Source organism: Cnephaeus nilssonii (genome assembly GCF_951640355.1).
Source record: "Cnephaeus nilssonii genome assembly, chromosome: 13".
NCBI classification, from domain to species: domain Eukaryota; kingdom Metazoa; phylum Chordata; class Mammalia; order Chiroptera; family Vespertilionidae; genus Cnephaeus; species Cnephaeus nilssonii.
The window spans coordinates 72,530,539-72,544,540 of NC_137084.1; positions in this window are offsets into that span (position 1 = coordinate 72,530,539).

A 14,002-nucleotide genomic window follows, 5' to 3' on the forward strand; every position below is an offset into this window, starting at 1 on the left:
TGCCTCCAGATTTCTCCAGTGCACTTTGCCTTCAAACTGTGACTCATCTCCTTCTCTTTAATCCCCATAGGCAGAAGCCTTTAACAAAGGTTACTAAAAATGTAAGACCTGGCCTGTTTCCATGTCGTTGGGGATGTCCCCCTCAAATCGGGGGTCTCCTCTCTCAGTCAACATTTTCACTCGCAGGCCCCCAGTGAAGCTGTCCTCTTGAGTCACTAATCAGAATGGTTAATCATCGCAGTCTGGTGCTTTGGCATATGAAGTTCTTTCCCTGAATTCCAACCCTGCCCGTACTTCTCCCTTTCCCCCCACTACAGGACAAAAAATGGTAAAAGCCCCTTTTCAAAATTTTATCTCCATCCTTACAGAAAATAGATTGCAAGGAGCATATAAACTAGCGATTTGTCGCTTTCAAATCACTAAGATTGACTTAAATTGTGCTGCAGGCACTTACGCATGCAATATGTTACAAAATATGTTTTGTCAAAAGCTATTTGTAGCAATTAGCCAATATATACACATATATATTCCAGAGAATATAATTCTTAAAAAGTAATACTCTTCACTGTGAATATAAAGTTTCAAGATCATGTTTATAAAGTGTTTTGAGGTTTTTGAAACTACAAAATATTGAATTTTTCAGCAATGCAGCACTAAATCACTAAATCAATCTACCTAATGAACATTAATTAATTAAAACTACAGACTATATTTTTAAATATTTGTGTAAAATCCAAGTTTCCAGGATAAAGTTTCTTTGTACTTATTGGCTTTTGTAATTTTAAAACTTAAGGTAGCAAATTAATTATTCATGAAAAAAAATCAAGAAATCTGTGGGACCAAACTTAAAATGGGGAATCTAGGCATACATATTAAACAGCTCATCCTAGTACTTACAGAGTTAGATTCCACTGCACCTGATAAATACTTTTGCATTTCTTCCGAGTTCAGGGCTTGTTGAACCTGATTTTGCTCTAGTGGTAATTAGTGAATCTTCCATGGGAAGTTAATTACCCTTCCCTAACCCTGAGCAAAATGTATGCTATAAAATGAGTTTAAATTTTTTAATCAAGGAAAACCTTTCCCTGTAGGCTTTTCAGATTTAAGAAATCCAATTAGCCTTAATGTTTTTTTCTTTTATAGATTAACCACTCTTTTATGTTATGAAACATTAATTGAAATTCAAACTATTTATAGCTCCTCTTTTAAACACCCTTTTAACAAATCAGTAAAATTTTGTTTCTTTTACAAATGGTATTCACCTTCTGTCTATTACTGGAGGAGTTTATATTGCCACAGTATTCTTCTTTTTAAATGCAGTTCTCTTACAAGCACAAATTATATGCACTACTAGAGGCCCGATGCACAAAATTCACACAAGAGTAGGCCTTCGCAGCCCCAGTTGCCTCGGCCCTCACAGCCCTGGCTTCATCTGCACAGTCGTTCCACTGTTCAGCCATTCGGTCAATTTGCATATTATGCCTTTATTATTATAGATGGTTTCTAAGAATTTTTATGAAGAAAATTATTCAAATGTTGAAAGCAGCCCTAACCGGTTTGGCTCAGTGGATAGAGCATTGGCCTGCGGACTGAAGGATCCCAGGTTCAATTCTGGTCAAGGGCATATACCTTGGTTGTGGGCACATCCCCAGTAGGGGGTGTGCAGGAGGCAGCTGATGGATGTTTCTCTCTCATTGATGTTTCTAACTCTCTCTCCCTCTCCCTTCCTCTCTGTAAGAAATCGATCAAGTAAAATAAAAAGAAACAAAGGTTGAAAGCATCTGAATTTCTTCCATTGATGAGTGAAATGACGTTCTAACCAATACTTTTTGTAATGGTATGTCTACCAGCCACATACAGTGTCAGGCAGTATTCTTCAAACCTGCTTAAAAAAACAAGTCATTTGTGGTACCTGTTAAAAATACCAAATCAAGAACCTGATCTAGTTAGTTCTAGATTCGGGTGCTGGAACTCATATTTTTAACAAGCACTGCAAATAATTCTTATTGCTGAGCAAGTTAAGAAGAACACTGGGTAAATGCTGAGACCCCTGCTCTGAAGTCAGACAGGCCTGGGTTTGAATCTTAGTCCTAGCATAGAGAGTGGTTTAAAAGCCATATAAACTTGAGCAAGTTACTTACTAGTAAACATTCTGTGCTGCAGTTTCTTTATTGGTAAAATTGGACAATAGTTGTACCTACCACAAAATCTTATTGTGAGAATTAAATCAAATAATATATGTGACGTACTTGGCACAGTACATGGTGATGGAAAATGTTCAGTACATGTCTCTCTCCTCCCTCTCTTTTTTCTTGTTCGAATTCAGCAGAAGCCATCTTCTCCTAACTCTCTAATATGCTACCACAGTCTTATACTCTACAAGTAGAGATAACATTTTAAGTCTGAAAAGTACCTAATTCTACTTTGACAGAGGGACTTGATGGAACAAAGTAAAACTTGGTCTAATCCACAGTTTGGCTTTGACTTGGCCCTAAACATTCCCTCAAGGCTCAACCATGAGCTTCTCATAGATTCATTTAACAACCATTTCCTGAGCTCCTCCTTTGTGCCATCACTATACCAGGATTGAAGGTATAATAGCGAGAAAATCAGATGTGTCCCCTGATCTCCAAGTACCTGGCTACTCCTGGCAGTCTCTCCAAATTTGATTTTGCCTGATTTCTGTTGCTAACACTTTCAATTTGGCCTCATTTTTTTGTTTGTTTGTTTTCCACTCTCTCTCAGTTCCTTGGCTTCTACATCTGAACTGCCCAGATGAGAATTCCATTTTGCTTCTCAACCCACAGCTCCCAAGTTCAGCCATGGCTCCTGTGCCTGATGCCAGATGGAGAATAAAGCTCACATCTCCTGCACACAGGAGTGGAGGGGTCACACAACCAGGGGGTCTGACCCCTAGAGTGGTCCTAAAATGGCGGGGAGTTTTTAGCAGTCTACAAGGAATTTCAAATCTATCCAGTATTTTATTTCACAAACTGCAATGTAGACAAATCTTTGAACAAAATTTTTAAAAATGTCTTTTTCTCAATAATCTCTTACCTTGGTATATCTACAGTATATAATGTGCCATGTTGGCAAACTCTCAGGTATCATGCAGAGTAGTACTTTAATATTTTTTCACCTGGTAAGTTGGTGCAATTACCATTTCTCATCAGTTCCCCAAGCGTACATCCTCATCACAATAGAGCAGACCTAAGAAAATCTGCAAAGGTCAGCTTATTTATATTTAGAAATAAAAATGGTGATGGTCAGTCATGAAAAATTCCTCTTATGTATAATGATCCCTCTCATCAATGATTTAAGAGCCCTCCTGGATCCTGAAACTATAATTAATGCAGCATTGGGGGAGTCAAAGGAAGCAGAGGCAAGCAGTATAAATTGCAAGTGACCGGGAATATTGAGGGGATCTATACAGTGTTGAGTCAGGGCCACAGTGGAAAGGGGAGGGCTGAAGGAGAGAAACCAGTGATTCTATAAGAGGCATTATTTCAACAGCTGCTGTAAACTATCATTTCTCTACCCTGCTCTGCTCAGCCAACATCTCTGGCCTTAACTTGGCTATAATGCCTTATGGCCAACAGTTATGCCAATCTATGTCTTTGGGAGGGGGGGTGTGGGGGGGCAGGAAACAAGTGTAGGGTATCTTACAGGGAATAGGAGGGATCTGGATTTATAGATTCTGTTGAGGCCAAAGAAGAGACATTCAAATCCAGTGGCTGGGCCCAGACTTCCTTGTTATAAACTTCACTGTATCATAGTCATCTCAGGAGAAGCCTGCACATGAAGACCCTGGTGCTTAACAAATGAAGACGGTTTCCTCCAGCACATTCTGCTTCAAGCATCTTACTTTCTTCAGCTGGCGCCTAGGTGCAGTCAACCTTTCTGTGGAATAACACTGTCATAGTCTGAATGGAAAAGCACCTGGCATTAGGTGTCACTGTCACCTACGAAAAGCCAGAGGGCTACCCTGCACAGGTCCTCATATAATGGCAGGAGCGTGTAGCCGCCATGTCTGTGTTAATTATGTATTTCTACATGACAAACTACATCGAATTTGATGGCTTACCACAATCTTCTTGCTCATGATTCTGTAGGTCAGGAATTTGAGCAGTGCTCACCAGGGACAGCTTCTCTTTGTTCCGCATGGTGTTGGCTGCAGAGATTCCCCGAGGGCTGGCGGCCTCACGTAGCTGGTGCCTTGGTGCTGGCAGACAGTGGGACACCTCAATTCTCTTCATGTGGCCTCTTTCCTCTAGGGCTGCACTGTCCAATATGGTAAACACTATCCACATGTGGCTATCTATATAATAAAGAGGTAATATGCAAATTGACCATCACTCCAACACACGAGATGGCCGCCCCCATGTGCTCAAAGATGACCACCCCCATGTGGACACAAGATGGCTGACACAAGATGGCCTGCAAGGAAGGGCAGTTGGGGTGATCAGGCCTGCGGGGGAGGGCAGTTAGGGGTGACCAGGCCAGCAGGGGAGGGCAGTTGGGGGTGACCAGGCTGGCAGGGGAGGGCAGATAGAGGCAATCAGGCTGGCAGGGGAGGGCAGTTAGAGGTGACCAGGCTGGCAAGGGAGGGAAGTTAGGGGTGACCGGGCCAAAAGGGGAGTGTAGTTGGGAGGGGCCAGGCCTGCAGGGGAGGACAGTTAGGGCAGTTGGGGGCGACCAGGCCTGCAGGGGAGGGCAGTTGGGGGTGACCAGGCCTGCAGGGGAGGGCAGTTGGTGGGGACCAAGCCTGCAAGGAAGGGCATTTGGGGGTGACTGGTCCTACAGGGGAGGGCAGATGGGGGGACCAGGCCTGCAGGGGAGGGCAGTTGGGGGCAACCAGGCCAGCAGCAGAGAGCAGTTAGGGGCTACCAGGCCAGCAGGGGAGGGCAGTTAGGGGCAATCAGGTCAGCAGGAATGCAGTTAGGCATAGATCAGGCTGGCAGGGGTGTGGTTAGGGGGTGATCAGGCTGGCAGGCAGAAACAGTTAGGAGCAATCAGGCAGGTAGGCCAGTGGTTGGGAGCCAGCAGTCCTGGATTAGAGAGGGTGCAGGCTGGGCTGAGTGACACACACCCCCGTGCACAAATTTTGTGCAGCAGGCTTCTAGTCTACCTAATAAGAGAGTAACATGCTAATTGGCCATACCTTCACGATGCCCACCAGCAAATCAGGAGTGGGTATGCAAATTAACCCAACAAAGAGGGCAGGTTAATTTGCATACGCAGGCGCCAAGCCGCCCGGGGCGTTCTGCACCACCCCAGCCGCTCGGGGCTTCTGGGCAGCGTGGGAAGGCTGAAAGGCGGCTCTAGGCCGGAGCAGAAAGGCTGCTCCGGCCAGAGCGAAGGCAGTGCCAGCAGCCAGGGGAAGGAAGGCCCATTCTTGCACGTATCTTCATGTATTGGGCCTCTAGTTTACATAGAAAATTATATTGTTCAAAAATTTAAAAAATTAACCATTTAGCTTCTATGTCACATTTCAAGTTCTCAATAGTTATATGTGGCTGGTGGCTGACACATTGGATGATGTATAGCATTTCCATCATAGCAGAAGTTTTTCTAGGAAAGCACTGTTCTCGGGCTCTTCTCCCCACGTGGTCTTTCTCCAGCAGGGTAGCTTGGACTTCTCATGGTGCCTGGCTTCTCTGACAGCAGAGCAATAGGGCCTCAGGACCTGGCCCTGGATGTCTCAGACACCACGTCTACATTTTATTGGTCAAAGCAATTCACAAAACAACAACAAGAGGGGGGAAATAGACTTTATAGCAAATAACAAAGATGTATTGTAAAGGATGCAGAAGCATAGAGGTAGGATTCATTGGGTGCCATTTTTAACACAGAATCACCATATCAAATTCAACTGTGAATTCTCCCTGGGGAGTAGGTACTCACATGTCAGAATGTGGCCCCTTTTCAGCCTCGTCTCTCTTCACTTGCTATCTTGCATTACGTGTACTATCTTTGTTTGGCAGCCATATTCCGTCTAACCTCTGCCTCTATATCCTCTCTCTCTCTTACCATTGCAAGGTAAAATTATGTTGTAAGGTAAATTCCACTGTCAAACTTTATGATCACTCCCATGCTTCCATGCTCAAATTTTTACTCCTCTCTTGCTTTGTCAAAACTGAAGTGGTCTGATGAAAACTCTATACATTCCCACACATGTGCTCACCTGCCAGCATCTTTATTCAAATACTCTACCTTCCCCCTTTTCACAATAGATGAACTGTTCTTGTGTCCACTCCCTACTTGTGAAGAGATCATATCCTTTCTCCTTCAGCATCCATTTCCCCATCTTTGTGGGTCATTGCCATCAGCTTCCAAACATGTTGATCCCATATGCCTCCCAGCAACTGCCCCATTTCTCTCTATGCATCCATTTCTTATCTTCTTTCTCTCAGGTTTGTGCCAAGCATTTCACCAAAACTGCTTTTAATACTTCTCTTACCTGACCTACCAGCAGTTTTTTACCTAGTGCATCACTCCCTCCTTCTTGATATTCTTTCCTCATAGGGCTTCTAGAATGACACCCTCTCCTCTCTTTCCTTCTTCCTCACTCCATCTCAGTCCCTATGCTTGTTCCTAGTCTCCTGATGTTAGAGTGCCCCATGGATCAGCTCTTAAGACAATTTCTATTTTCTCCATCTGCACTAACTCCCTGAGTGATCTCATCCAAGTCAAGGACTTAAATACCATCCATTTGCTGATGACTTCCAAATATATAGTTCTAATCCACACCTTCTTAAATCTGTACCTCAAAATTCTTACATATTACTCTTACTTGATATTGAATGGACATCAAAAACTTAAAATTTTCAAACCTAAACTCTTATTGTACTCTCTTACAACCCAGATACTCAGTAATGGCACTTCTAGCCTTCCATGTCCTCATGACAAAGCCTTTGTAGCAATTTTCAGCTGTTCTTGTTCACCCCTGCATGCCACCTACCAGGAATTCCTGTAGACTTCCCCTTGGGAAAATAACCAGAATCGCCACTTCATCTGCCTCCATCTGGGCTAACATCGTTTCTGACATGATTAGTGTAATAAGCTCTTGACTAGTCTCTGCTTCCACTACTACCTGTACAGTCTGTTCTCAACACAGCAGCCAGAGGGATACCATTAAGATATCCATAGATCAGATTATTTCACTCTTCTGCTCAAAACCTTCCAATGGCTGCAAATCTAAGAAAACCCACGCCCATGCAATGGATCCATTCCCTCTTCTCTCTCTACCCCCTTTCTTATTTGAGTACTCTCCCCTTCACTCTCTCTGCACAGGCAGTTCCTCCTCAGGGCTTTTGCACTGTTGCTTCCTTTGCTTAGAATGCTCTTCCCCCGGCTATCTGCATAGCTAAATACCTCCCCACCTTCAAAGCTGAACTCAAATGTCACGTGGTCAACTATGCTTACCTAGTACTTTGTGTAAACCTTCAACCTTCCCCTAAAGCCTCCAGACCTCACACTTTACTCTTCCTTTATTTATCCCACAGATCTGCTCATCTTCTCATACATCATATATGTTATGTCTCCCTCTGATAGGCTTTAAGTTCCCTTAAGGCTGGGATCTTTGTCTATTTTGTTTCCCTGATATCTTAAATACCTAGTACCTGGAACATCATAGGTTGCTAATAAATGTTTGTTGAAAAACTGAATGAGATTTTAGAAACCTGCATATTTACTTGTCCTAATATCAGAAACAATGCCAAAACCAATTTAAATACATTATAGAGCAGTTTGATACAACATTAACTATTCCAGGTGATGAAATTATCTTCTGAGGGTAAATCATATCTTATTTAAGTCTAGTTCTAGGCCAAATTGTCAAGAAGGGTTAATTACCCTTTTTTTTCTCTGCTAACTTATTTTATTTTTCTATTAAATTTATTTGGTGACATTGGTTAATAAAATACTGTAGGTTTCAAGTGTACAATTCTATGATACTCATCTGTGTATTGCATTGTGTGCCCACCAACCAAAGTCAAATATTATTTTTCTTATCTATATATTATTTCCCCAAAAAATCTGCTACATAAACTAATTCTTGCTAATTTATTAATCTATAATGGCTTAACGTAGGTACTTCATCAGGAAAATGCCTATAACAAAAATTTTATTTTTAAAACACATAGTTTTCTTAACCTAGTGTTTTCTGTATTATACTTCCAGCTGTTGTTTATTTGTGAATATTTGAGAAACTTAAAAATCAATTTTGCAACGTGAAATTATTTTTATTTGAAAAAGTCATTCCTCTTTTACTCTAATTCCTTCCCTTCACTAGAAATGTGGGGTAAGGAGCAAGAGAGCTCTATCGCTAAGCTATTTAGCATCTTAGTGGCTCAATTTCTTCTCTGAAAAATGGGAATAATAGAAGTGTCCTCTTCATAGGATCATTATGAGAATTTAGTGTGTGAACAGGTACAGAACTCTTTGAATAGTGCCAGGTCCATAATAGCACCATGTAAGGGTTAGGTTTTATTATTAATCCTCTTTTTAATTTTGAAATTTTAAATTATCAATTTATTTTCAAATATAAAAATAATTAATTTAGGATTCAGATTTAAAGATGAGAATAATATGAAGTAACCTAATTTTTAAATAGTAGCTTTGCACAATGGTCTAAGAAATAATTTTTAGAGCTACTATTAAATAAATATATATATTATATACTATCTAATGTTTACCTGCTTCTTTCCTTATTGTTGTCTATATTTTCTGAGGGCAAGAACTACTCTAACCAAAATTACAGTGGTCCCAAAGTACCTATAGAGTACAGTCCATTCTGTGGATGCTTTGTAAATACTTAAGCATTCTCCAAAACAGGGTTTAATATTTTGTTCTGGTATCTTTTGCTAAAGTAAATTGCATTTTTTATCATCATTTCTTTTTAGTTGTAGGATATGCAAATGGTATTTGCCAGGTTAAAAATATTTAAAATCAAGGACTCAGCCTTTCCTCTAAACATTTTGTCCCTTGACGACTAAATGCATCCATTAAAGACAACTCAGATTGGTAGCTTGTCTGTTTAATAGCTTAATGGATTTTTATTTAATTACTGTATTGATTTAAATATTTAAAGATGCTGAAATGTTTTTTTCTTAAGTGGAATAAAATTCAGGCACTGTTCTCTTTCTTTCTCGGTCTGGTTTCTTTTTAACCGTGTTAGAAAGGCAAATCAAAGAAGAAACATGTCTACCTAGGCTGAGTCTTCACAGTCATAGGATACTCTCAAGGCAAGCCTGGCCCCAGATCTGACCTCTGGCTTGATACAGTAGGTGATTTCACAGTAAAGAGTAGCAGGTGCCAAAAGAACTGCCACGTAGAAAATCATCTACAAACTATCAGGAATCTTTAGCTGTGAAGTCCCTAAGGCTTTAGGAGAAGGATTACACCTACTGGAAAGTCTGACATGATGAGGGGTAAGTCACTAGGAGTCCTGTTCACATGCACCTACAGACTTAGGACTGTTAAATAAGAGACACTAGAAATAAGAGTCTCGAAGAAGTGTGTTGTATTGGATGAGGTAGAGGGAAGCAGTATTGGCTGCCCCACACTCTGAGAACTCTCCTGGCACTCTGATTGTGCACTGGCATGGGGACAGATTGGAGCAGGGTTCAAGCTTCCACTACCAAGCTCAAGGGAAGCTTATCTAGAGAAAAAGGACTATAAGTAATCTATACTAATAAAAAGGTAATATGCTAATTAGACCAGATGTCTTCCGGATGTCCTTCTGGAAAAAGCCATGGTGGCGGGGGCTGAGGCAGAGGTGGTTAGGGGCGATCAGGCCAGCAGGGGAGAGCAGTTAGGGGCGATCAGGCAGGCAGGTAGAGGGGTTAGGGGAGATCAGGCAGGCAGACAGGTGAGTGGTTAGGAGCCAGCGGTCTCGTATTCCAGGGATCGGGCCTAAACTGGCAGTCGAACATCCCTGGAGGGGTCCCGGATTGAAGCGGGTGCAGGCCAGGCTGAGGGAACCCTCCCTTCGTGCATAAATTTCATGCACCAGGCCTCTAGTGTTAAAATATGAGGCTATCCTTTCAGGAACTTCTGGTGACTCAGCAGGAGCAATAACAAGGAGTGGGAATACGGCTGATAACAGTGGTTATAGAAGCGACAAGGCTGATACTCGTGACACAGGTAGCAACATGGCAGTTCTGTCTTAAAGATAGATATACTAGTACACACACTTCAAATAAAGCTCTGAGACATAAAGCATAATGGTAGGTACTTTACATACATTTCTTATTAACCATCATAACCCCATTCCTATAGGTATCATAATCTCCATTTTATGGGTTGAGATGAGTAAATTGAGGTTTAGATGGTTGTGCACCTTGCTTGAAAATATACAACTGGTAAGACGATCAGCTCAGGATGAAACCTAGAACTATTTTCTTAAAATACCACTACAAAAATTTTTATTAACCAGACTATTAAATTGAATAGAACACTTAACTTCAGGAAACTATAGTTGGAAGTAGCACAGTTTTGAAACTATTTGGTCAATGTTTTTCTATTTTATTAACAGAAGAAATGTAGCCTTTGTTCAACATTTTAAGGTATTATCCATGGGAATTATTATTAAAAAGTGAGTCCTTCCTTCATTAACTAGAATGCCTCAAAGTTTGAGAATAATTGAACTACATTATTGACCAACTCTGTAGATTAAGAGTCTTTTAGCTGACTGTAAATTAAAAATATGCTTGCTCTATGGAAATAAAAACAAATAGCCAATACATTTTTACTGCTTTCTTGATTTCTCCTTTGCTTTTCTATTATTTAGAGAAGTGCAATTGATTTTTATTTCCTCTTTCAAATTACCTTAGTCATGAAACAATAAGCCATAGAATTCCTTTAAGGCTTTGTCATTTGTTCAAATGATTGGAAAATCATTTCAATGACTTAAATTATGTAGGGGTGCTTTCTAATCATATTGGAATGAAATGTAAAATATACTTGCAAGGAAAAATGCTAGTAATTGAAAGATTGTTATTAAAATAACATGATAGGGTAATTCTTATCTATATATATAAAAGGGTAAGTGTCTGACCATCCGACCAGTAGCTATGATGCACACTGACCACCAGGGGCCAGACACTGAATGCAGGAGCTGCCATGACGTGCACTGGCCATTTAAAAAGAAACGGCACCACAAACCTGGCACTGACAAACCAACACTTGGCTTCCCCAAAGTGGGACACAGGTCCCACCACCACCCCAGAGTGACACCCCACCAAATCACAGCCAATGCTGCCAAGACCCCATGGCACAAAATGCAGCCCACAGCCCAGCCCAGAAACAGTCACTGTGGGCACTGGGTAAAGATGTCATGTAGTAACACCCGGCTTCCTCTCCCTAGCGACTAGCCTCCTTGGAATTTCTTCAGCCCAGGAACCCAACTTGCTTTATAGCCAGGTGCAAACATTTTACAGTTTAACCAAATGTTTGTGAAGCATTTTCCCATGCCTCATCTCATTTGATGCTTACATAAGTCCTGGAGTAGGTAGATAGGAGACTCGGTGCAATCCCATTTTCTTTTCATTAGCCAGAAAATGGAGATTTAGAAAGTTTAGAAACTTGACCCAATTGAAAAGAAGTAAGAAATGATGGAACTTGAAAATGACTTCAGGTTCTCTCACTGCACAGAATATAGTCAAACACTGCTACAGTTAAATATTTTACCTTTGTGTTTCCCTGCGTGATCTACAATAATAATTTACTTCATATTGATATTTACTGCTGTGTTGCTGACAATTAACTGAAAGAGAAGTTGGGGTGCTTCACTGGGCTGGAAAAAGTTTAAATCAGAAAGCAGGTATAATTAAGCAAGTTTATTCTATACTAGAGGTCTGGTGCACGAAATTTGTGCATGGGGGTGTGTGTCCCTCAGCCCAGCTTGCACCCTCTCCAATCTGGGACCCCTTGAGGGATGTCCGACTGCCCGTTTAGGCCCGATCAGGCCTAAACGGGCAGTCGGACATCCCTCTCACAATCCAGGACTTCTGGCTCTCAACTGCTTGCCTGCCTGACTTCCTGATTGCCCCTAACTGCTTCTGCCTGCCAGCCTGATCACCCCCTAACCACTCCCCTGCCAGCCTGATTGATGCCTAACTGCTCCCCTGCCAGCCTGTTTGCCCCTAACTACCCTCCCTTGCAGGCCTGGTCACCCCCAACTACCCTCCCCTGCAGGCCTGGTCACCCATAACTGCCCTCCCCTGCAGACCTGGTCAGCCCTAACTGCCCTCCCCTGCAGGCCCGGTCCCCCCCCAACTGCTCTCCCCTGCAGGCCTGGGTCCACCCCAACTGCCCTTCCATGCAGGCCCAATCGCCCCCAACTTCCCTCCTCTGCTGGCCTGGTCACCCCTAACTGCCCTCCCCTGCAGCCTTGATTGCCCTCAACTGCCCTCCATTGCAGGCCTGGTCCTCCCCCACCCCCAACTGCCCTCCTCTGCCAGCCTGGTCACCCCTAACTGCCCTCCCCTGCAGGCTTGATCTTCCCCAACTGCCCTCCCCTGCAGGCCTGGTCCCCCCCAACTGCTCTCCCTTGCAGGCCTGGGTCTCCCCCAACTGCCCTTCCCTGCAGGCCCGGTCGCCCCCAACTTTCCTCCTCTGCCAGCCTGGTCACCCCTAATTGTCCTCCCCTGCAAGCTTGATCGCCCCCAACTGCCCTCCCTTGCAGGCCTGGTCCCTCCCAACTGCCCTCCCCTGCTGGCCATCTTGTGGTAGCCATCTTGTGTCCACATGGGGGCAGCCATATTTGACCACATGGGGGCAGCCATATTGTGTATTGGAGTGATGGTCAATCTGCATATTACTCTTTTATTAGATAGGATAGAGGCCTGGTGCACTGGTGGGGGCCAGCTGGTTTGCCCTGAAGGGTGTCTCGGATCAGGGTAGGGGTTGCCTTGGGGCATGGGGCGGCCTGGGCAAGGGGCCTGTGGTGGTTTGCAGGCTGACCACACCCCCTGGTGATCCAAGCGGAGGCCCTGGTATCTGGGATTTATTTATCTTCTATAATTGTAACTTTGTAGCCTTGAGCAGAGCCAAGCCTCCTGCTTGCTCCGTGGCCGCAGCCATTTTTGTTGGGATTTATTTATCTTCTATAATTGAAATGTTGTAGCCTTGAGTGGAGGCCTAGGCTGGCCAGGGTGTGTGGAAAGCTTGGCTTCCTCCATTACCGGGGAAACCCAAGCCTCCTGCTCGCTCCGTGGCCGCAGCCATATTAGTTGGCTTAATTTGCATACTCGCTCCTGATTGGCTGGTGGGCATGGCTTGTGGTTGTGGCAGAGTGGTGGTTAATTTGCATGTTACGTTACTCTTTTATTAGATAGGATATATATATATAAGGCTAAGTTGACTCACGCATGTGCAATACATATAAAGCTCTTGCTGGCGCCAATCGCAGACGTGTGTTTCGATCTGTCATTGTCGATTGTGAATTTGGTTGATACTTCTATTATAGAGAAAGGTTGAATAGCAATATTAAAATATTTCTTTTAATTAATTTCTTTCAATGTGCATGAATCTGTGCACTGGGACACTAGTGTTTAATAAAAAGCTACATAAATGGAAAGCTATCACATAAATTGAAAGCCACCACAAAAGGTGCAAAAAAAATATAGTGACCTAATCTCTATTATCTATGCTTATAATTGGAACAAACAATCATGAAAACATACATACATGTAGACACAGAAATAATTATTACAGACACATAGGCATTTTCAAGGGCCATTAATAATATCTTGTCTCCACAAAACTTACACCCATGTACCTTCTTTGAATGTCACATCAAGTGCACGAGGTAGCCTGACTGGTGTGGCTCAGTGGTTCAGCATCAACCCAGGCACCAAGAGGTCACAATTCTATTCCCAATCAGGGCACATGCCTGGGTTGTGGGCTCAATCCCCAGTAGGGGATGTGCAGGAGACAGACAATCCATGATTCTCTCTCATCATTGATGTTTCTATATCTCTCCCCCTTTTTTGTGGAT